This window comes from Moschus berezovskii, chromosome 22 (assembly GCF_049115385.1).
Source record: "Moschus berezovskii isolate FMDL1 chromosome 22, NW_MosBer_1.0, whole genome shotgun sequence".
NCBI lineage: Eukaryota > Metazoa > Chordata > Mammalia > Artiodactyla > Moschidae > Moschus > Moschus berezovskii.
Window position 1 is genome coordinate 45,759,626 of NC_142481.1, and position 21,935 is coordinate 45,781,560.

General features: G+C 51.8%; 1 protein-coding gene across 4 annotated transcripts in view; it reads left to right on the forward strand.

Moving 5' to 3' along the window:
- The window catches only part of ZNF423 (zinc finger protein 423), a 346,670-nt gene that overhangs the window by 283,196 nt on the left and 41,539 nt on the right, over window positions 1–21,935 (forward strand). The window contains exon 6 of one of the 4 annotated variants that reach the window (XR_016035886.1): window positions 15,392–15,474. The exons of the other annotated variants lie outside the window; for them this stretch is intronic. The gene's annotated coding sequence lies outside the window, so the exon portion shown is untranslated. The remainder of the gene's footprint in view (window positions 1–15,391; window positions 15,475–21,935) is intronic. 4 annotated transcript variants of the gene reach the window in all.

Sequence of the window (21,935 nt, forward strand, 5' to 3'; positions counted from 1 at the left end):
AAAAGAATTTGTGTGGAACTCCAAGACTGTGCTCTCTTGTGGATAAAGAAGTAACTGCAGGTGGTTAATTCTGCAGCCTGGTGACCAGACTTGTTTACTTCTGTCCAGGAGCCGGGGAGGGAGGCTGGAGTCCTTGAAAGTCTCAGCTGGGGATGTTGGAGTCAATTGCACATGTAGTTATTGAGCCCCTCTAGGTGCAGAGTGCTGAGTTGAGGGCTGTGGGGGCCTCGGGGGCAAAATCTCCCCTCTCCCATTTGTAATCTCTTGGAAGAGGACAGCCAGCACGACAATTGAGAGAGATGCTAGGAGAGAAAGGTGTGTGTGGGCACTGAGAAGGAGCATTTGAGTCTGACCTGGGGAAGAGAAGGACTTTGGAGAAGAGGTACCACTTCTCCTGTGTCTTGAAGGGTGAGAAGAGCCACAGGAAATATTTATTTTATTTTTCTGGAGGTTTTTTTTAAAAAAAATATTTATTTTAATTGGAGGCTAATTACTTTACAGTATTTTAGTGGTTTTTGCCATACATTGACATGAATCAGCCATGGATGTACATGTATTCCCCATCCTGAGCCCCCCTCCCACGTCCCTCCCCATCCTCTCCCTCAGGGTCATCCCAGTTTACCAGCCCTGAGCACCCCACAGGGAATATTTAGAAATGAGCAAATCTCCAGTCAGTCTTCAGTGTGAATATTCTGAGCAGGGTGGACTGACTGCCCCACCCCTGTTCATGGCTTGCTTTCTCCTGAATGCCCTCCAAGTCCCCTACCCCCCCACAACTAGAAAGCTTCCAGGGATGGGGAGATGACAATGGCCTGGTGGGCTTGGAAGCTCAGCCCTTAGGTGGGTTGGGTGAAGATAATTCCTACATGAGATGAGAGGGAAGCCAGCCTGCGGCTTTCAGGCTGTTGAGGTTTGGATGGTGCAGTCCTTTGGGTCATGTCCTTGTTTATTTTCTTGTGATGAGGCACAGGTTAAAGGAAGGAAGCACTCCTGGCCTGGTGCGTGACTGGTCTCCATCTGCCATCCGCTCCCATTGCATCCATCCATTCGTCTGTTTCTCCACCATCCATCCATCCATCCGCCCACCACCTATCTGCTGCTGCTGCTGCTACGTCGCTTCAGTCGTGTCTGACTGTGCCACCCCATGGACTGCAGCCTCCCAGGCTCCTCTGTCCATGGGATTTTCCAGGCAAGAGCACTGGAGTGGTTGCCATCGCCTTTTCCGCACCATCTGTCTGCCTGTCTATTTACCTATACGTCTGTCTGTCCATCAACTTACTCATTCAGCTTCCATCTGTTGTCCACTCATATGTCTGTCCGTCTGCCTACCATCCAGTTAGCTATTCACCTGTCCATCACCGTCTATCCATCCACATATCCACTTATAATCTATGAGACGTTATAGTGTAGGAGTTAAAAGTAGGGTTTCTCTTAAATTCAAATCCTACAGATATCAGCTGTTAGCATTACATCCTCCGGCGGGCTACTCAACCTGTGAGTTAATCCTTTTCATCTATAAAGTGGGGGAAGATAACAAACGATAGTAAAAGCACATTGCTAAAATTAAATGAGATAGTACGTGCAAAATGCTTGGCATGGGACCTGGAAAACAGGAAGGACTCAGTAAATGCAGAGTTTTTCTTACTGAGCAACACCTGTGGGTCTGATTATGCCTGAACTCCTTAAGAGCTCCCAGCACAGGCTGGAGAGTTTCCTCCTGGGAATAAGAGGCTTCTGCCTCATAGCAAGGGCCTGGGATTCCAGCAAGAGGGGCCTGTGATGTGGGCAGTAAGGACTATTATGAAATGGCCAGTGTATTTTGGTTTCATTGCTGTTTTTAGGGGAAATTCTTGTCTCATATATCTGCCTCTGCCCTTTTTTTAATGTAAGCATGTTTGCCTTGTGTCCATGAGGTCTCTTATAATTTTTTAAACAATTAAATATGAAAGAAACGTGAAAACACCAAAGAAAATAAAACCCTTATTGAAGTATCAAAGATCCCAGTTACCATCTTGCTATGCTGTGCTAAGTCACTTCTGCTGCTGCTGCTAAGTCGCTTCAGTCGTGTCCGACTCTGTGTGACCCCAGAGACGGCAGCCCACCAGGCTCCCCTGTCCCTGGGATTCTCCAGGCAAGAACACTGGAGTGGGTTGCCATTTCCTTCTCCAAAGCATGAAAGTGAAAAGTGAAAGTGAAGTCGCTTAGTCGGGTCAGACTCTTCGCGACCCCATGGACTGCAGCCCACCAGGCTCCTCCGTCCATGGGATTTTCCAGGCAAGAGTACTGGAGTGGGGTGCCATTGCCTTCTCCGTAAGTCACTTCAGTCGTATCCAATTCTTTGTGACCCCATGGACTATAGACTGTCAGGCTCCTCTGTCCATGGGGATTCTCCAGGCAAGAGTACTGGAGTGGGTTGCCATGCCCTCCTCCAGGGGATCTTCCCAACCCAGGGATGGAACCTACTGTCTCTTATGTCTCCTGTATTGGCAGGTGGGTGCTTTACCATTAGTGCCACCTGGAAGCCCTTACAGAGACAGCAATAAAAAGAGAAGAGGTCATTGTTTTGAGGGGGGACCTGGAAGCCCAAAACAGTAGTGAGCACTGGAGGTGGGGGCCAATCACTGGAGGATTTGGGGGTCCTCCCTGCCTCCAAGACGGGATGGAGGCAGCACTTTCCTGTTGCTGGTTTGGTTCATGTCCTTGGTTCAGTCCCATTAATTTTGGGGGCTTCAGAGCCCTGACAAATGGGGAATCTTTCTCTCACTTCATTTTGTCAGCATCACTCAGATAAAAGAAAAAATAATGGAAGCATTTTGTAATCTGGGGAGCCCTGTACCAGTGAATGACAATATTTTATGAAAAAACTTAACACTCTCAGCTGATCTACTAAGAGTGATTGTGGTTAAGAAATACATCTAAGATGGTAATGCTGTAATGCTTGATAATTGTTTATATTTGTAATACTGATCATAATATTGAAGCTATATTGGGACTAAATATTGTGCTGGACACCAAGGTACCACATCCAACCCTTACAATACCCCCATGAGGCAAGGTAAGTGTTGTTACCATCATCTTCCAGGGTGGGGCCGAGATTTAACCCAGTTTCTCTGTCTTCAGAACCAGTGCCCTTTCTGTTGGGTCTTAATGTTTCCTAAAGCACGTTTGTTTGTTTTAATTTTTGATCTCGTAACAATCCCAGGAGGAAGATGGGACCACTATTTTCTGCCCATTTTATAGCTCGGAATAGACCTGGCATCCCAGGCTAAACCGCTCTGTTCTCGTCTCCTCCATATACACTGGTTTCCAGGACTGAGCGCGTCCCAGGATGGTCGGGGAAGTGGGCTTCTCTGGCATCCTTCTCCCCTCTGGGAGGGGCCTCAGGGAACCCTTGGGGGGCACCGCGGGTTTCTGTTTGCCTGGTGGCCTCTCGGCCCCGCGTGAGAGGCTGCCAGGCGCCTTCCGTCACCTGGGACGTCGAGTGCAGCCTTTGCGTCTTGCTTCCTGCCCTTCCAGAATGACATACTTGCACTTGTCCCTTTGGTTTTTAGCCAGAAAGCCGAAAGTGTGTCTTCTCAAATGCAGACTGACGTGCTTCTTTTATAAATTCCTGGGCATTACTATTGATTTTTGGCTGAGGATTTCGAAATCCTATCTCTAGGACTCAGGAGATTTCCCTGCTGCAGTAATAATGCATTGTCATTCTTAATATCTCCAATCTCTGACACAATATTCATATCAAGCTGCCGAGGAGTGGCGTCAGCACCGCCTCGGGGTTGGCGCCGGGCCCGGCGGGGCTGGCTGCGGGGGCCGCCCCGTCCCCCAGATTGGCTGCCCACCAGGAAACCGCACCTGGCTCACCCCGCCTGAATGCGCCTGAGACTCTGTCCTGGGGGCACCGAGGGAGCGAGTGCTTGAATTCTACCTTCTTCATTGCTCAGCTTTGTCTGACGCCCAGGGAGGGGCAGGACCTGGCCCAAGGTCACACAGGGAGTTAGTCGGGGGGCGGAGTGGGCTAGAACCCCAGTCTCCTTTTCCTTCTAAGCACCTGGTAGTTCAAGTGTCACAAAAGCAAGTGACACAGCTGGTGTGTGAGAACGTGGGGGCTCCCGTGACCCCCGCAGAGAGTCTGGCCTTGCCATTGTTGTCCAGGGAAATTGCATCTTGTGGAGCCCAGATGTCCCGAGTTTTCAAGAGAAACCAACACTCCAGATTTTCATAAAATTTTCAAACATTTCAACTAATTACAAAAATCTCCCCAATAATATGACCCCTGAAAGAGAATAGAGCCATCGCTGTGGGCTGAGGGTGACACTGACCGTGCCTTGTGCCCTGACCAAAGCTAGAGGGCACTTTGTCCATCCACCTGCCCCAGCACCTCCCTTTCAGCTACCCCAGAATCAGGGGTCCACCTGCCTGTCTTCAAACTCCCCACCCCCTCCCGCCCTGCCCCATGTGAGCTTCTCATGCTCCCGAAGGTCTCCTCACCCTGCCAGTGGAGAAAGTGTTGGCTTTTCCTAACCTCTTCTGCTGTCTGGATTCCAGCTCAGGTGCGAGCTGTGTGTTTTGAAGTATGTGCAGGCCTGACCCCAGCCCTCAGGCCTGACTGTCCTTTGTCCTCATGCTGCTAAGAAGACAGAGCTACCAGCTCGGTCTGCAGGACTTGCCGGGCGAGTCGCTGAATAGGTTCCCACTGAGGGATTGTTTTTCTAGTTCTTGGAATTGATGCTGCTTAGACCATAAAAATAAAAAGACTGTGTCCTCAATACTGAGAGTGTGTCTTGTGAATAAGCTGATGTGCGGGGCAGCGGATAGAGTTGTACTCTGAGATGCAGCTGGCCAAAGGGACTGATGTCCCTGGGGTTGGAGGAACAGAGAGGCTCTAGGAACTTTGGGGTGGGAAAGCTTGATGGCCATTCATTGGAACTGGGATTGTCGAAAATCTGCAAAAGTTGGAGCAGCCAAAAATGTTTTCTGAGTTGTGGAATCATTTTACCAAAGTGATAGGAAGTTGTGAGCAGGAAGAAGGACTGAACCATGCCTCTGGCCCATTTTGCAGCCTGAGGGCCTTCCTTTGGGACTCACTCGGAAATGGGACACCATGATGCCAAGGGAGAGTCAGGCCCTGGAGAGATTATGCTGGTTTTGCCTGTGGTCCTGCAAGGATCACCTTGATCCCTCCTCCCTCTGTGTCTATAGCCCTATAGCTGGCTCCCCCACATACCTAGCCAGGAAGGCTTCCTGTAGGAGGCAGCAGAAGGAACACTACCCCTGGCGGAGAACACCGATGGGCCAGGCAGGGTGCCAGCCCTCTCGGTGGGTTATCACCTGACTCTTCCCTTCTGGCTGGGGGCAGTGGGTTGTCACCTTCAAGGGTAGGCCCATTGGGTCAGCCCTGCCCCTGAATTGTTGACTGAATGAACTGGAGCCCCTCTTGGGAGCCTGTCCTCTCCCTGCCTCCTTGTCCCCTCTGTTTCACCATGTACATACACAGTGCTCTCTCTGTCCCCAACTAAGAACAGGGATCTGGCAGACCCAGAGCTTGCTTGTCTTCACTGTGGCCAGAAGTGGGTGCTGGGGAGCTCAGGAAAGGCTTGGGATGACATGGGCTTTACAGCATTTGGTGGAAAGAGGGCTGGAGGCCTGAGCTTGACTTCTGACTGGGTCACAAACCTCTGTGGCTCGGGCAAAATGGGTTTTCTTCTCTGAGCCTCAGCTTTCCTTTAGTAAAATGAGGGAGTTGAAACAGCCAGTGTTTTTCAAACTGTCAGCTGCAACCCATTAGCAAATCATGGAGTCTCTTGGATGGTCACAGGCAACAAAATAAAAGAGAAACTATACAGAGCAGAGTCCAGCAGCAGAACAGAATAGAAAGAAAGGGAAGGAAAGGAGAGGAAATGGAAAGGAAAGGAGAGGAAGAGGAAAAGCAAAAGGAAAGAAACTGCCAGAGAACATCACACTTAGCGAGCTTAAGTGGATTTTCACTAATGGGGGGCAGCGATTGTGTGTATGTGTTAGTGTGTGGCTAGGTCATGGTATATATAATTCTTGCTGTGGGTTGCAGTTTAAAAATTTGAAACACAGATCAGATGACCTACAAACATTCTTCTAAACTTTGTGTTTTATAAGCGAGGTTCACTAACTGAGCTGATCTTGGGTGAGTTCTATAATCTCTCCTGGATTCAGTGGCCGTATCTGTAAAATGGGACTAATTCAGTCCTCAGCACAGTGGTTAGGAGGATTAGATGAGGGAATCGTGGGATGTGTTCAGCCGTGATCACAGGATCTATGCTCCATGCCAGCTCCGTGCCAGCTGTCGGTGCCCCAGCCAAGCTTACACTCTTAGACACAGAAGGGAGCTGAGGGCCGCTCCTCTGCCAGTCTCTGGAGGGGAGAGAGTCATCATGGTCAGCAGAGCCCAAGGAAGTGCCCGGGAGCCGCATCTGACACGGGGTTGACCGGAAGTCCTTGCCCCAGAGCAGAGCCCTGAGCCTGCCTGGGGTGGGCCCAGGGCAGCACTGGACCCATTTGGCTGCATCACTGGGAAACCCGCTGGGGGGTCGGTGCCCAGAACCATAGCCTGCAGTCTTGGTATTTCTGTCTCATCTGCTGGTTGCAGCCTGTATGCCCCGGCTCCATTTGGAACTCTGTGAACTGGGCACACTCTTCTCTATAACTACTTCCTTCTGCCATCACCACTGCCCCACCTTTTCTTAATGCAAGACGGGTCTGTGCAGAAGTGCTTAAATTCAAAAAAAAAAAAAAAAAAGAGAGAGAGAGAGACAAGACAAGAAAAAGGAAGTGAAGAAAGTTGTAAAGGAAACCACCTGGTGAACCTGGTGCTGCAGTATATAGGGCTCAGAGCTGGAAGCCCGGCCTCTTACGAGGGCAGGAAAGGAAAGATGACACTGGAGACTTTCTGGCGAGGGGACAGGAACGTGGGCGCCAGAGGAGCAGAGGGAGGACCCTTGGGTCTTGGGGACCTTTGCCTGATCCGGGTTGGGTTTGCCGGCGGGAGGAGCAAGGTCATGGGTCCGAGGTCGGGGCAGGCTTGGGGCTTCCAGGAGGCGGCTCTTCCTCTCTCTGCTCCGCCTCCCGCCTCTCCCTTCTCTTCCTCCCGAGGTGCAGATGGCCACATTTGCAGGTTAACTGGAACAGCTGGAGATGCATTATTAGTTTCCCGCTGCTCCTTCATATTTGCTTGGAATTTTTTTTTTTTTAACGGCAACATAATTTACAACTAGTACACTGGTGTCAGGGCTGGCATGTTCTAAATCCGCATCAGATTTATGTAATGCCATTGCTTATCAGTGAATGAAGTCATAATTATTGCTTTGTACCATTAAATAGCATAAATATATAAACTGTTATACAAATTGCCACAAACGTTTCCTCTGGGGAGCTCTAGACCAAATTTTAATGTCGTGCATTTGTCTGGGATGGCAGTTTCTATGGTATATAATAATGTTGATAAATTTTACTGTAGCAAGTGACATTTTAAAGCATTAATTTTGGTGCTAAAAAAAAGAATTCTGAAGAATGCTCAGACCCAATTGGGAGGTGCTCTGAGAACCAGCTGGCGAGGTCGTGGGAGGGGTGGGGTTTTGCTTTAGGAGTGCATCAGGGGGACGTGTGTCACCTCCCAGGGCTCCTCTCTGCACGAGATCACCCCCTCCTTCTCTCTCAACTCCCGAAGGAAGGCCTCAGATACATTTTCCATGGCAAGGATGATAATTAATTTCAAAAAATTCAAATCGATTCATTTCTCCCTTCGATTTGAAGTGTGCAAGGGAAAGTGGAAGGAGGGCCTGCAAAACACACAATCGGTAGGGAGGGGCCATGTCATAACCTCCTTCCCAATTATGTAAATTCTGTGTGGGGTGAAAAAAAAAATCCCCATCCTAATTAGAGATGCAAAACCTGCCTCCTACGCCGGCGTTCAGATGCCAGGCGTGCAGTCGCATCGCCTCTGAAAGCCATTATCATCAAGAGCGACTTTTGCCGAAAGCCCCAGGACAGCACCTGGCATTTACCTGGGCGCTCTTTGGAGAGCTGACGGCCAGAAGGAGAGCATCCCCCTCTGCCTTCAGGAGAGGCTGCGGGGACCAGAGAGTCTCTATCTGGCTCACCAGCCACTCCGGGGCTCACCCAGGGGAGACAGCGAGCAGGGTGCACATTTCTTGCTTCTCTGAACCCCGGGCCCTGGGAAATTGGAAGGTTCTCTGAGAACCTTTGTCAGCACTGTGAGTTTCCAGGCTGCATTTTCTTTCTTCCCTTCCTGAGTCCTGTCTTGAGATCCTTGGAGTTCTCTGCTGGGCCTCCTTGCTCTACTTGTGAACATGGCAGTCATTTGCTATCCTTTGGAATATGCTGGGGTCACACAGCCTGGCCGCTTTGTTTTGGGTGGGGAGACGAGTGGCTGATTCTGGCCAGAGAGCTGTGAGTGGAGGTGCCTGGCGCCGCTCCCAGGCCAGAGCCTTGCCCTGCCAGGGTGAGACCCTCCAGCGTTCCCTCTTTCCTTGGGGTACCGGGACTCAGTGTCAGAAACAAAGGTGCTTCTTGTCTTGTCTTGAGATGCCCAAGTGATTTCTATGAGAAGAGCACCCTGCAATGGACATGAAGGGCAAATGAGAACTAAACCTTTGTGGTTTGCAGCCCTTGTGATATGGGGGTTGTTTGTTACTGGGCATTTCTTATCCTGTCCTAACTGATACAGGTTTCCACTGGAGTTTCCAAACTTGATGATTTGCTTTAGGGTGCTGGGAGTGCTGGAAAGCTGGTTGACTTTTTTTTTTTCCTGGAAAGAATATCAAATAAAGATACAGGTGTGTGCCCACTATTGGCTGTGAGGAAACTGAGGCTCAGAGAACTAAGGTGACTTCTCTAAGGGCACACAGCTTGTCAGCATCGGGCAGTCATGCCTCAGATATGCTCCTCTCTTCCTCGGGCTTTGCTTTTGAAGAATGAATTCTCTTTAATGGGGCCTTCGAGGACCAGGCCAGTAACGGTGGGGATCTGGAGTATAAAACAATAGGGATTGATGGGGACTACAGAGAATGTTCTCAAAGCGTTAAAATTCAGTTTTTTGCCTACCAGTTTTGACATTTCAGTCTATGCCTTCTAATGACATCTCAAGCTTCCAAGGTCACTTTCTCTGGCTGCTACTGTGTGTTCACTCTGAGTGTCTGTTTCTGATGTCGTGCCCTCGAGTTTGAATCTTGAACTTCTTAGTGAAATTTTTATATGCTTATTCATTTGTATCCTGCAACTGCCTGGTAAAGTCCTCTACAGTTAGGATGGGGACTGACCCTAGCTTCCTAGTACTCTAGACCCGGAGGGACTTTATGAGTAATCTGATTCCACCTTCTTTCACAGAGGAAGACGCTGAGCTCAGAGAGGGAAAGCAACTTACCCAAGCACACACTGCTGTTTCTTCATGAAAGAATCGCTGTTTGGAAGTGGAGGAAGTCACCGTTTGAGTGGATGTAGGGGGATTTTGGAAATAGAATGGAGAATAGCCAGGAGGGAAGCAAATGTGATCTCCCTAAAAACAGGTTAACTGGGACTTCCCTGGTGGTCCAGTGGCTAGGACTCCATGTTCCCAGTGCAGGGGGCTTGGGTTTGATCCCTGGTCAGGGAGCTAGATCCCATATGCCACAACTAAGAGTTCGCATGCCATCTGGCACAACCAAAAAATTTAAAAATATTTTTTAAAAATGTTAGTTTTTTTCCTTAGAAGACATTTACTGTAGACTTACTATGTGCTGAGCAGGTGCTTGATCATTTGAAATAATCTTAATGAAAAAATTAATAATAATCTTGATGGGTTTAATAATTTAAATCTCCTTGCAGATAGTTTAGTTCTTATCATGCTTAGCATCCCAACCCCAGGCCCTAGACTTTGGCCATAACAGAAATTAAGTACTGAATTTAATTGCCTTTATCCCTCTTCTACCGATGGTAATAATTAATAATGGTAAGAATGGTAGTGCAGCTCAGGGGGTTAAGAACACAGTTCAGGGCTGAAATGCCTGGGCTGTGTCACTTAGTGTTACCTCCTCCTATAGATCTTTTCTGCTCAGCCTACATGGAACGTGGTTAGCATAACGCTTGGCACACAGTCAGCGCTTAGTAAATGTTAATATTTATTAGATCTCCTATCCCATCTGGGAGCTGAAGTGACTAAGGCTCGGTGAACCCAGCCATGGCCAGTGTCTGTGCGGATTGGGCTGCAGGACTGCAACACAGCACTGGCAGATCCATTTTGCCCACTCCCCGTGTGCCGTGGAAAAGAATTTTGCACCCCAAGCTGCAAAATTGCCATTTAAAGCAGCCGTGTCTGCTCACAGGCGACTTTGGAGAATCGTTTCAGCCTGAGCTACTGCTCCAGCTGTGGCTGCTCATCTCAAGGGACCAGAGGCAGCGAGTGGCTGGGGGCGCTCCCCTGGCTGGCGCAGGGCGGGCCAAGCTGGGATGAGGCCTGTGTGGTTCATGCAGTGCCAGCTTCCTCATCTGTAAATGGGAAGTCCACCACAGGGCCCCTGCCACTCCCCTGGAAGGCCCTGCCTGCCTCTGCATCTCAGCACCTGTTTCTGCCAGGCCCCCTCTTCAGCAAAGAGGTCATTCATGCATTTCCCCACTCACTCATTCAGCAGGAAGCTGTTGAACCCCTAACCATGCCCGACACCTGCTGAGGTCATCCTCACCTCTCACAGAAGGAATCTCTTCCCTCTTGATGTTGCCCCAGCTCTCAACCCAAATATTTCATCCATCCTTCCTAAGAAGCTGACCTTCCTGCCTGGTGCTCTGCACACCTGGCTAATCTCCCTCCCTATGTAGACAAGACATTACAAAAAAGCTTTATCAAGATGTAATGGACATCCAGGAAAAGGCACAAACTGTGAATGTCCAGCTTAAGGAATTTCTGGAAACGGAACACAAGCAGACCGAGAAGGAGGACCTGTACTGGCCCTCCAGTAGCTCCTGTGTGCCCCTCTCCAGCCCTGCCTCCCCAAAAGAGCAAGCTCTGCCCTCACCGCCAGACCCTTCGAGCGATTGTGTCACTGAGCCCATGCAAAGTGGGGATGTGTGTCTTTGTGCCTCCTGGCCTACCCGGTGCAATACCCGGCATTGAAGAATAAACAAATCGACGGATAGATCCAGTAATGCGGAGGTGAGGATAGTGATGATAGGACTGTAATAATGGCCGACAATTGTTGCATTTTACCAGCCCCTTCTCATCAGTGCTTTACCGGCTGCCTTGTCCAGTCCTACCGAGATTCCAGGAGGTCAGTGACTCACCCAAGGTCAGTCAGACGGTGAGTGGCGGTCACTGTGACCTGGGTCTGTCCAGCCCGAATCTGGAGCTGGCACTCAGAACCTCACTTCCTGCTGCTTTACAGCCCTGGGCAGTCCTTTCTCTGCTGGGCCAGCTGGACACAGGCTCAGCGGGCGACAGAGCTGAGTTGTCCTTGGCGAGCGAGCCGGCGGTTGCTTGCCGCCCCTGCCCACCTGCCGGGCGCCCCATTCCTCCCGGGCTGCACAGAGCCTTCTGTGCGCCTCTCCAAAGGACAGGGCATATTTCTTCCCAAGCCTCTTAAGACCCAGCCCGCACTGGAGGGCTTCATCATTATGCAAATGAGCTGGATTGGCTCTGCTCCTGCAGAGGACTCGGGGCGGGGGGGCAGCAGAAGGACGGGGCTGCCTCCGGAGCGTGGGGTTGAGCCTCAGATTAGGCCAGTCGATGGGTGGGGGGCAGGGAGGGTGGGCATGGAGACAGAGATGGTGCTAATGCTTTGCCACCCTTGGGAGGCTAGTGACACACTGTAGGGAGCGGGTTTCAGGCTGGGCAAGGCCCACCTTCCAGCCTTGTTGCCGAAGATGCGACCAAAGAAAGACATTCTTTTTGGATTTCCTCTTTGTGTATTGAGCCCTTTTATGATTCATCAGTAAGTAAATATCAGCTGAGGGATGATTTGTTTCTAACAAGCTTATAAAATACTGGCGTCGTTTGTGGGCTTATTGGAGTGCTGGTTATAAACACTCCCCCATGCCCACTCCTCTTTGTCAAATTAGCATTCAAAATACAAATATTGGATCTTTGGATCACTTTCTGCTGTCTCTTTGGAAGCTGGCGGGATGGGAAGGGACAGCCATAGGACCGTGGCCTCGGACGAGGCGCGTTTAGAACTCCAAGGGTTGAGGGCTGAGGGGAGGCCCCCGCCACGCCCTCCAGAGGGTGGGGCGCAAGGCCCTGCAAGCCCAGCTGCTCCCCTCGCCCTTCTCTTTGCCAAGTTTCCTCTGACCCGGCTCGTCCCGGCCCCCCAGAGCCTGTCATCCTCAATCTCACGGAGGGCGCAGATCTGGGCAGGCTGCATCTGGCCTGACAAGCCTTTGGAGCTGCCACCTCCCCTGTGGGCCGGGCCCAGCCTAGACGCGGGCTGAGGCAGCCACGGCGAAGAATTGCTGACCGTTCGTGGGGGGCCGCCACACGCCACCTCCTCACGAGAGGTCAGGAGCCCCCGGGATCTCTCGCACACTTGGAACCTCACTTCTCGTCTTCCCACTCCTGTCTTCCCACATCTCCCGGCTTCTGTTTTTGCGGTCGTGAGTCATACCAGGTACATGGCCCTGACCTCCGAGGCCTGGAGCCTGCAACACACCTTTGGCCAGCTCACCTTTGGCCTGATGTGCTCTGTGGGGATGGGGGGGCGCTCACACCTGTCAAAGTGCCTTCACGGCCACGGGAAGGAGCTGGTGCTCCTGAGAGTCCAGGGGATGTGTGCCAAGCTCTGCGGATGCCTCTGCAACTCTGTTTCCATTACACAGATGGGAAGACTGGGACATGGATACGTGACTTGCCGGGACCCCGTGGCAAAGCCTGGGCTTGGAAAGTGGCCTGCCTTCCCCACTTGACAGATCTTGGAGCCAAGCCTAGCCAAGAGGGTCTGATTTGCCCCCAGGGAGGCGGGGACCAGCAGGCGGTGAGAAGCTGCCTGAGTGAGGTGGGGCTGCTGCCCTGAGTCCCTGAGGGAACAAACCACAGAGCAGGACTTGAATGGGGCCGTGGAAACCTCCGGTCCCCCTCAGCTCATAAAAGGGGCCCCAGGGGCCAGAGAGGGGACGCTGTCATTGCCACCGTTGTCTTCATCATTAATCGGTATAGTTTAAAATTTTTTTAATTAAAGAAGCTTTTATTCTATTTATCACAAGAGTTGTCCATGCTCACTGCAGAAAAACTAGATTGACCCTCTGTATCTATGGGTTCCATGGATTCAGTCAACTGGGGATCAAAAATAACTGAGGGGAAAAAATCCAGAAGGCTCCAGAAAACAAAACCTGAATGTGTCAGGCACCAGCAGCTATTAACGCTGACACATACACGGCCCCCCACAGGTGTGTAGGCTTCCTGCTTTTCTCAGCTGTGGACTAGGAGAAGGGAGCCATCGGAGGGAGGCTCAGACAGGCCAGGCACTGCCCTGTTGGAGACGTGCTCTTGATTTTGGGACCGGAATTCAAGGTACTTTGCTAGACTCTGGCTCGTGGTTTCAGAATTGTCGTTAGAGTTGAGCCTCTGTACATTCAGGGTGTGTTTAAAGGGTGGGGTGAAGGTGTAGATATCGGTTTTGGATTTCTTGCCTCTCCCCCTACTCCCAGATTCTGAGGTTAACACTGTGGGTGGAATTAGGGCTATGGCCTTTATTGTAGTGTGGGAGGTTCTGTATTGAGATCTCCTTTAATTTGTGGGAACTGGAAATGGGTTCTGGAGGGGTGTGTGTGTGTGTGTGTCTGTGTGTGTGTGTGTGTCTCCAAGCCCAGTGGGGATGGAGGTGTCATCTTACCAGACCAAGCCTTTCAATGGCAGGGGCACCCTGTGTTCTCACACCGAGCCTCTGCCCTCTGGTGGAATGGCTTCTGCATCCTGGGCGCTGGGTCGGTGAGGCTGTGATGTTACCCGTGAGGAAGATCCAGGTCTCTGGTACTGGCCTGCTGTGCTATGGGGCATCTGATTCCTGCTGGCTCCTCCAGCTACAGAGGCCGCCAACCATCTGTCTCCCCTAGAACTCCTCTGCCCCCACCGCAGGGGTCCTCTTTAGGACCTGATTTGGGGTGTTTTCAGGGTTTCTGGGTGACTGCATTATCACACGCGCCAGGTCCCTTTACCAGACGTCCCAAGCTCCTCACCCCTAAGCCAACCTGGGGGCCACAGGGATTCTCATTGACCTGTAACCCCAGTGCCTCACCTTGCACCTGACACAGTCAACAATAGCGATGGTGGTGGTGGTAATAATGATAACACTGGTGCTTTGAGGCCCGTTCACCATGACAATAGCCCAGTGAGGTCAGTACTGTGATGATCCCCCCTTGGCTCAGGGAAGTTTGGTCACTCATCCAAGTCCCCACAGCTGGTAGGAGGCAGCTGGGGTGTTTGAACCCAGACTCTGAAGCTAGGCTTCTCTCCAGGCTCTGTGCTGGCTGAGGGCACTGAGTTGGCAAGTCCAGACTGTGTCCAGCCCCAAGAACAGCATTTTTCTTAGGGTGGGGGTGGGGGTCAGAGGGCAGCCTGGGTCCTGCTCTGTCACCATGCAGATACTTGGGGAACTGGATCCTAGGCATGTAGAGGGCATCTGTGGGCCCAGGGTCACGTGTCTGAGCTCCTACATCTGGGACAGCATTGAGCACTCGAAGCTCCAGCCTGCAAGCTCCAGTGCAAGCTCTGCAGCCTCCAGAGCCCTGGTGGCGGGGGCAGTAAGAATCTATCAACCAACCAAAATATTAGCATTAATCCAGCACCTGATGTTTGGCCCAATAGAAACAAGCAGGCAAGTAAAAGAATTACTGTTTTCATCCACAGAGAATTTATTGGCCAGAACTTTGGGTTGCAAGTGACAGGAAGTCAAGTTAGCTTAAGCAAAATGAATTTTTGGAAAGACCGTTTTTTATTTGACAAAACTATGGATGAGGTTTGGTGCAAGTGGAACCAGAGACTCAAATGCCAGCGTAGACTTGCTCTTGGAAAATCGTGGTTGGAAGGACAGGGACAAAGCATGGAGAACTGTTTGAATAAAGGTGCAGAGTCAGAAATGAGCCAGGCCGCGAGGTTGAGGAGGCCCGTGGGGCAGAGGGGTGGGTGTGGCTGAAAGTAGGGTGCTGGTTAGGTGGGCTGTCTCCTGGGCTGTCGCTCTTTCACCGGGAGAAAGGGAGCCCCTGCAGGCTCTCAAGGAAGGGGGTGAAGTGATGGCCATCGAGCCTGGGGAAGGTTATCCGGTCCCTGTGTGTGGGGCGGGATCAAGCTGGGAGAGACTGGGGCAGGCATGGTGAGCTGGGGCAGGGGCGGGGAGCAAAGGGTGAATTGCCAGGCGTTGATGTGCTTTTTTTCTTTTTTTACGAGGGTGTCTATGAAGCTGTCTTTTCCAAGAAGCAAAAAGGCTAGACGCCAGCCAGAGCCGTACGGAGGGGCGTTCTCCTGCCGAGGTGCGTGGGCCTCGGGCTGTCTGCCTCTCATCACGGCTTAATGGCAGCTGTTCCGCTTGCTGGGCCAGCGAGGAGAGTGGAGGGCTGCATGGGGGCGGCCCCCACCCCCGCTCCCCAACCTCTCAGCAGCTCGCCTGCTTCCTCTGCCCACACCGGCTGCCCCCGCCCCATCCCCTGCTCGTCTGATGAGGGGGCATCAGGCGCTGTCAGTTAACTGCCCTCTGGGGCTCAGGGTGGTGGGTGGGATGGGAGCAGACCCCAGGCTTCGGAGGCCTGGTGGGCCGGGGACAGCACAGCCAGGTGGTGGGCAGAGGCAGACTGGCCGGCCTCTGGGAGCTGGGCCGTGGCTCGTAAGCTGCCTAGAGATGTCGGACCCCCATCTGGTCGTGGGGTGCTGGCCCCAAACCATCCCAGAAAACCGTGTGGGAGACTTGGCGCTGGGAGCTGAAGAAAGCCACGTTAATGTCAAATGTGCGCCTGGAGGATCCGTAGGCCTCATTTGGTCTCTGTCTGGGTCTGTTGGAGAAAGGAAGAAAGGCAGGGGTGCTGTGCTCGCCCTCAGCGAGGTGCTGTGTTGCTGTTGATGGCTGAAGAGAGGGAGGGGGAGGAGAGTGGGCCGGAGGAAAGTCCCACCTAAGAGAACCAGGCCAGCCTGTGACTCTGAGCGCAGCCATCTCCTGGGGCTCCTCAGCCCGACTGAAGACAGGACTGCTCCCCCAGCGTGGCTCAGCGCTGGTATGATGCAGGATCACGTGACGAGGTGAAGAATGGATTGTCCATTTGAATGCAGTCGTTTATTCCACATGGCCTTTGAATGTCCAGTTTACATTTTACTCGGGTCACGGTAAAAACCCGGTTCTTTGGGATGCTGCCTGTAGAAGCCGAAGCAGGAAACCACACAGCACTCCGTTAAGGATTACAATCTTGAGCAGTCACTTCCTTCCCGAGCAGCAGGGCTGAGCCAGGGTAAAGGGGAGAAATCCCTGTATCAGGCATTCAGGTGTCCTCTGTCGACTGACATTCTCTGGTTTCTTGGGGGGGACACAGGGAGATGTAGGGAGCAGGGGGTGCGGGTTGCTTAGTGGTGGGATGCCAGATGGGCCTCTGATGAGCTAGTGACCCCTGGTTAGTGACCTGCCTCACAACCTATGGGTCCAAAGTTACCCACTTATCTGGGTTGTTGCCCTTCAGGGAAACCTCATGACTCTCTCTCAAAGTCTCCTGCATTCACTGTATTCTTATCTCAAACGTTCCTGGGTTCACTAGCTTCTTATCTGCCCCAGGGAACCTGACCATGTAATTATCAAGTGGAAGTTTAAGTTGGAAGGTCTGAGAAGTTCACACCTGAGCATTTGCTGTGCAGGGCAATCGTAATAAACGCTGTCAGGCAAAAGGGATGAGGCATTCTTTACAACATTTGTGAACGCATATATCACAACTCAATAAATATTTATCAAGCTTCTGCTGTGTGCCACACGCTGTCGTCAGTTCTGGAATTACAGTGTCGAACAAGACAGAGAGCCCCTGCCCTTGCCTCGCTTGCCGTCTGCACAGCACTGGCCAATAGTAGCCGCTGACCACATGGCTGCTGAGCACTGGAATTGCAGAACTGAATTTTTAATTTTATGTGACTTTAGATTTAAATAGCCTCTTGTGCCTAATAACGGCCGTTTTAGACACCTCACATCTAGCAGATGCATACTTTTGAAAACTTTGCAACAGCCATCAGTCGTTATTTTCTACTCTTGTCACTTTTTTTTTTTCTGCCCAGGATGTTGCTGAGGATGAGAGATGCCTGGCTAATATGGTCAGAGGGGAGGAAGTGGTGAATTGCAGTTTCCGGGCTGAACACTAGGTCTTCTTGCTTTACGTATGAGGAGCTGCAGGGGCAATTCCGTGTCTACCTGAATGGAAACCTTTTTTAAAAATGGCGATACCTGCCTTCTGCATGGGTGCCCTGAGTTTGTGTGCACGTGTGTGGCTGTCTGGTTTTTTGACACATTGCTGTTGTTCATTTAAAAAAAATGATCTCGGTAGGGGAAAAAACGATGTCAGCCGCAGAGGAAACCCTTGTTGTGGAAGCATGGGTAATTCATGTGTCCCTGGCAGGGTTGGTGACAATAAAGGTTTTGCAGCCTGCCTGTCACGTTAATTGTATGTTATTAGAGGCCATTAATCTGAGGATTATTAGCATGATGGATTTTTAAGCAGTTGCCTTGTTGTGGAAAACTTGAATCTGAAGATCAGGGATATACATCAATAGGTGTTTTGTGTGTTAAGAAGAATACGCTATTTGTTTTTAACCCAGTGGGTCCTTGGGGAACGTAGCCAAATCTTCATTTTCTGAGCATCTTGGTCTTTCACAGGTAGGGGCGGGGTGTGAGACGGGCCATGGAATGTCGTTATCAGTAGGATGTTTCAAGCCCTTAAAGTCTCAAGTTCTAGAAGTTTGGATTCTTTAGAACTCCAAGACTTCTCTTTCCCTTGAGTTCTTATTGGTGTGTGGTTGATTTAATCATTCACTGTTTTATTGGTTTTCTTTCCTTATAGTGTCCTTCCCTGGTGGCTCAGACAGTAAAAAGAATTTGCCTGCAATGCAGGAGATCCAGTTCGATCCCTGGGTCAGGAAGATCCCCTGGAGAAGGGATTGGCTACCCACTCCAGTATTCTTGCCTGGACAGTCCCGTGGACAGAGGAGCCTGGCGGGCTACAGTCCATGGGGTCACAAAGAGTCAGATACAAATGAGCGACTAACACTTTTCCCTTCCTCACTTTTTTTCCTTAAAGTAGCTGAGATTGTCACCTCTGGTCTCTTGGAGGACCTGTCCAGGGCCTGGTTGGTGACTTTTCTTTTGCCAAAGAAGTTTGCAAGCACAACCAGTTTACAAAGGTGGTGCGTTTTCTCATTAACCATCCAGGGCTGGGTTCCCTAGCAGCTTGGAAGCAGATCCTAGCCCTGGAAGGCGCCTCCTTCCATCGAGGATACAGTCCAGCTGGGCCAGGCTCTGTTTGAGATTCTTGCTTGGAGCAATGGGGCCCTTGGGGAGCTCTCCTGGATCCCAGCTGTGAGGAAGGGCTGACCATTCCGTGGGGAGGGGGTCACCTGAACCTGAGTCATGTCCTCGTCTCAGGCTTCGCTTTGACCTCCATAGATATCCCACTGAGTTTTAAAACAAAGGAACTAGGAGAAGAACTAGGAAGAAATATGAAACTCTGGTAGCAGGAGCATTCGAGGGGTGACGGGGTGAACTCCTATGGCTGGAAGCAGGAAGCCGCAGTGAGCCACAGTTGAGCAGAAGCGTTTGAGTCTGAACACAGCTTTTGCAGTCACAAATGGGGGAGTGGTGTGGAGGCGGAAGAGGATAGAGACAAGGAAAATTGGCCCAGAGGCATTTTGTGGGTGGATGTAACATAGACCGCATACCTGCTACTTGCCAGGTGCTAATGGCTCTTTAAAGATTCAGTGGCGGTGGATTCCTCTGCCCCACTGCCCTGGCAGAGGGGTTGTATTACAGGACCTTGGGCGTGGAGTTTCAGGGTCAAATAGAATGGGAAAGTCCTATAGCAGTGATAGGAGGTAGTGCTGGCAGTGGTGTTATAATCCTGCTCCTTCTTTAGTCTTTATCGCAGCCCTGTGAGGGAGGCAACTTTCTCCCCATTTCACAGATGAGGAGACTAAGGCCTGGAGGGAACGTGCTCAGCCCAGAGTCACCCCGTGGGTCTGAGGGGAGCCAGGAATATCCTCCAAGCTGCCTCATTTGCAACTGTGTTCCCCCTGGCCCGAAAGAAGAGCATCTTGTTGAAACAAGGGTGGGTGAGAGGAAGTCAGTCAAGTGTCCTGTCGGCTGTGATGGGAAATCTCAAGGGCAGTTTACCCAGAATCATGCTCAGGCTTAGCTGACCCCGAGCTAAGATCCATCTGACCTGGCTCCTGGGAGCAGTCGGTCAGTGGAACCATCTGGAGTCTTCTGATTTGAGCTTTGCAGGAAGAGAGAGGGAGTGCTCACTTGCAATGTGGGATAGCAGTGTCCTGGAGACGAGCCCTGGCCAGATGGCCGTCTTGCCACGGGAACCCTGGGGTGGGTGTACGGGCGACTGAGCCAGCCAGTCTGTCCGGGGCGTGGGCGAGGAGGGAGGGCCTGCAGTTGTCCCCCCTCAGCCTATTTTCCCCAGACCCCATGTTGACACCTCCCCTAGGTGCCGAAAGCAATGCACAACTACCCAGTATCCCCATCCGGCCTTGAGGCCGGGAACAGGCCTCTTCTGACCCTGGAATAAAGCCAGGCAGCCTAGTGACCTAGCCAGGCTGAAATGACACGCCTGAGTAGCAGATGAGAGGAGAAATCTGAGCCCCACTCCTTTGGTGGACTTTTACTGGATGGCAAGAGGGTCCAACGCTTCCAGAGTGGATGACGTGCAGCGCTAGGGAGGGTAACCCTTTCCACCAGAGTCTGCCTGCCAGCGTGTGGACAGAGGTTCCTTCTGCCAAGATGGGGAATCCAGCCTCCCCTTTTTCTGCCAACCGGTAGCCTCCGTTTGGACATGCCACGTTGGTTTATTATAGCGTCAGCATCCTTGTCAAAGGGAGATGTTGGTGGGTACCTGGGTAAATAAGTATAAATAGTTTTCTTTCTGATATGTGACCGGATTATTTTCCAGTTGATTTCAAGCCTTGGCCCCAAGTGGCCCACAGATCAAAAAAAGATAAGGGTCAGTTACAAGGTTGAGCTCATTCTCGGTCGCCATGGCAACTGACCTCAGGCAACCCTCAGAGGACTACACCCAGCTCCCCAGGTGATATTTTTACTGTCCACGCCATCAATCCCAAGCCTTTCAAAACTCAGACTGCCTAATTGTCTGGGCTCTGTTTTGAAGAGGCTCCGGGTCCCCTGTGGGGCCCCGATTCAGGCTGCCAAAGCTCATTTATAAGCCTTTCTGAAACACGGGGGACAGTGGGATGGGTCCCTCCTGGCCAGAGAGGCCTGGGAAGGTGCTTCTTAGGGGAGGGGGAAGGGCACAGCCCATCCTCCAGGATTAATTAAGAAAATGGGGGCCCAAAATGGGGACAGTGGTGGCAGGGCATGCCTTCATGCCTTCAAGCCCTGGCTGCATGTTCTGGAGTGATGGGAGGCGCTGGGCAGCCCTGAGCGCCCTGGCACTGGGGAATCTGCACATGGGGGTGCTGAGGTAGCTGGGGGTCTGTCAGCCACCCGCCCACCCCAGAGTCTCCCCTCCAGATTCACCTACATCGTTTTCATCCCCGTCATGGTAACAGGGGGGTGTTTCCCTTTGTTGAGGATTTCTCAGCCTTCTGTAAAGCATGAACCAAAAACAACTTTGGAAAACTTTCCTCCTTTTTAGAGATCCGCAACATACCATCCTGGTGAGAGCTGCAGTGTGATGCTTACGAACCTACAGCTTCATGACAACAGGGTTCCAAGGAATCAGCATCCTCAGAAACCCTGTCATAGAGCTCAGAGCTCCTTAAACTTGAATGCACGTTCAGATCATTGGGGTGCTTTTAAAATGCAGGTTTTCATTCTGCATGTCTGGGGGTAGGGGCTGAGATTCTGCATTTCTGTCCAGCTCCCAGGTGATGCCAGGACCACACCTTGCCCAGCGGGGATGTAGATCCTCCTAGGGGGCTGGGGATCCCACGTTCGACCCATGCCCCTGCTTACAGGGTCCCGGATTTCTGCCTGGCCGCTGGTGAAGGAGCCACGCTCGGACCTGTTTTCTCCTTTGCCCCTCGTCAACCCCAGCCCAGATGTCACCCTTCCCCTTTCCCCTCGGCTTACCTCGGTTCATTTCTTGTGGTATTTAATGACACATCAATAGATAAACAGCCTGATCTGGCTGCCCCGATATCATTATCATCTGCCTACCCTCTTCTCTTCTTGCCGAAAGGTCTTTGTTCTTTCTAGAGAACAAAGGACGGAGTTCCCCGTCAGCCCGTGTTTCTATTACCTGTTTGGTGTCTATTTCCAGTTAGTTAGTTATGGGGGTGGCGCCAGTTGGGTCCTCTCCCAGGGTTCTGCTCTTGCCTTCTCATTGGCCTGGCTGAGTGCTGGGCTCTGTGCCTTCCCCTTCCTTATCGCCGTGTACCCTGCATGGGCTGAGCCTGGTTCCCGGGACCTCAGGGGCCTTTACTGCAGCTGATCTGAATGCTGTGGGACTGAAGTCTGGTGAAGTTCATTACCCCAGCTGGTGACCGAGGATTTCAGCTCAGCCCAGCAGCCCGTGCACCCTCTGCAGCCCCTTCCGTTTGCAGGGATGCTGTGGTGGGGACAACGCCAAAGCCCAGGGCTGGCCCAGACTGTGTCACCGAGGGCCCTGCCTCCTCACCTCACCTGGGGAAAGTCCCCAGTGTCCCTGTCACCTGGAGCTGGCACCGGCACCAACAAGGGGGCCCACCCAGCTCGATCATGGAAACATGGAGGGTGGGTCTATCTGCTCTCCTT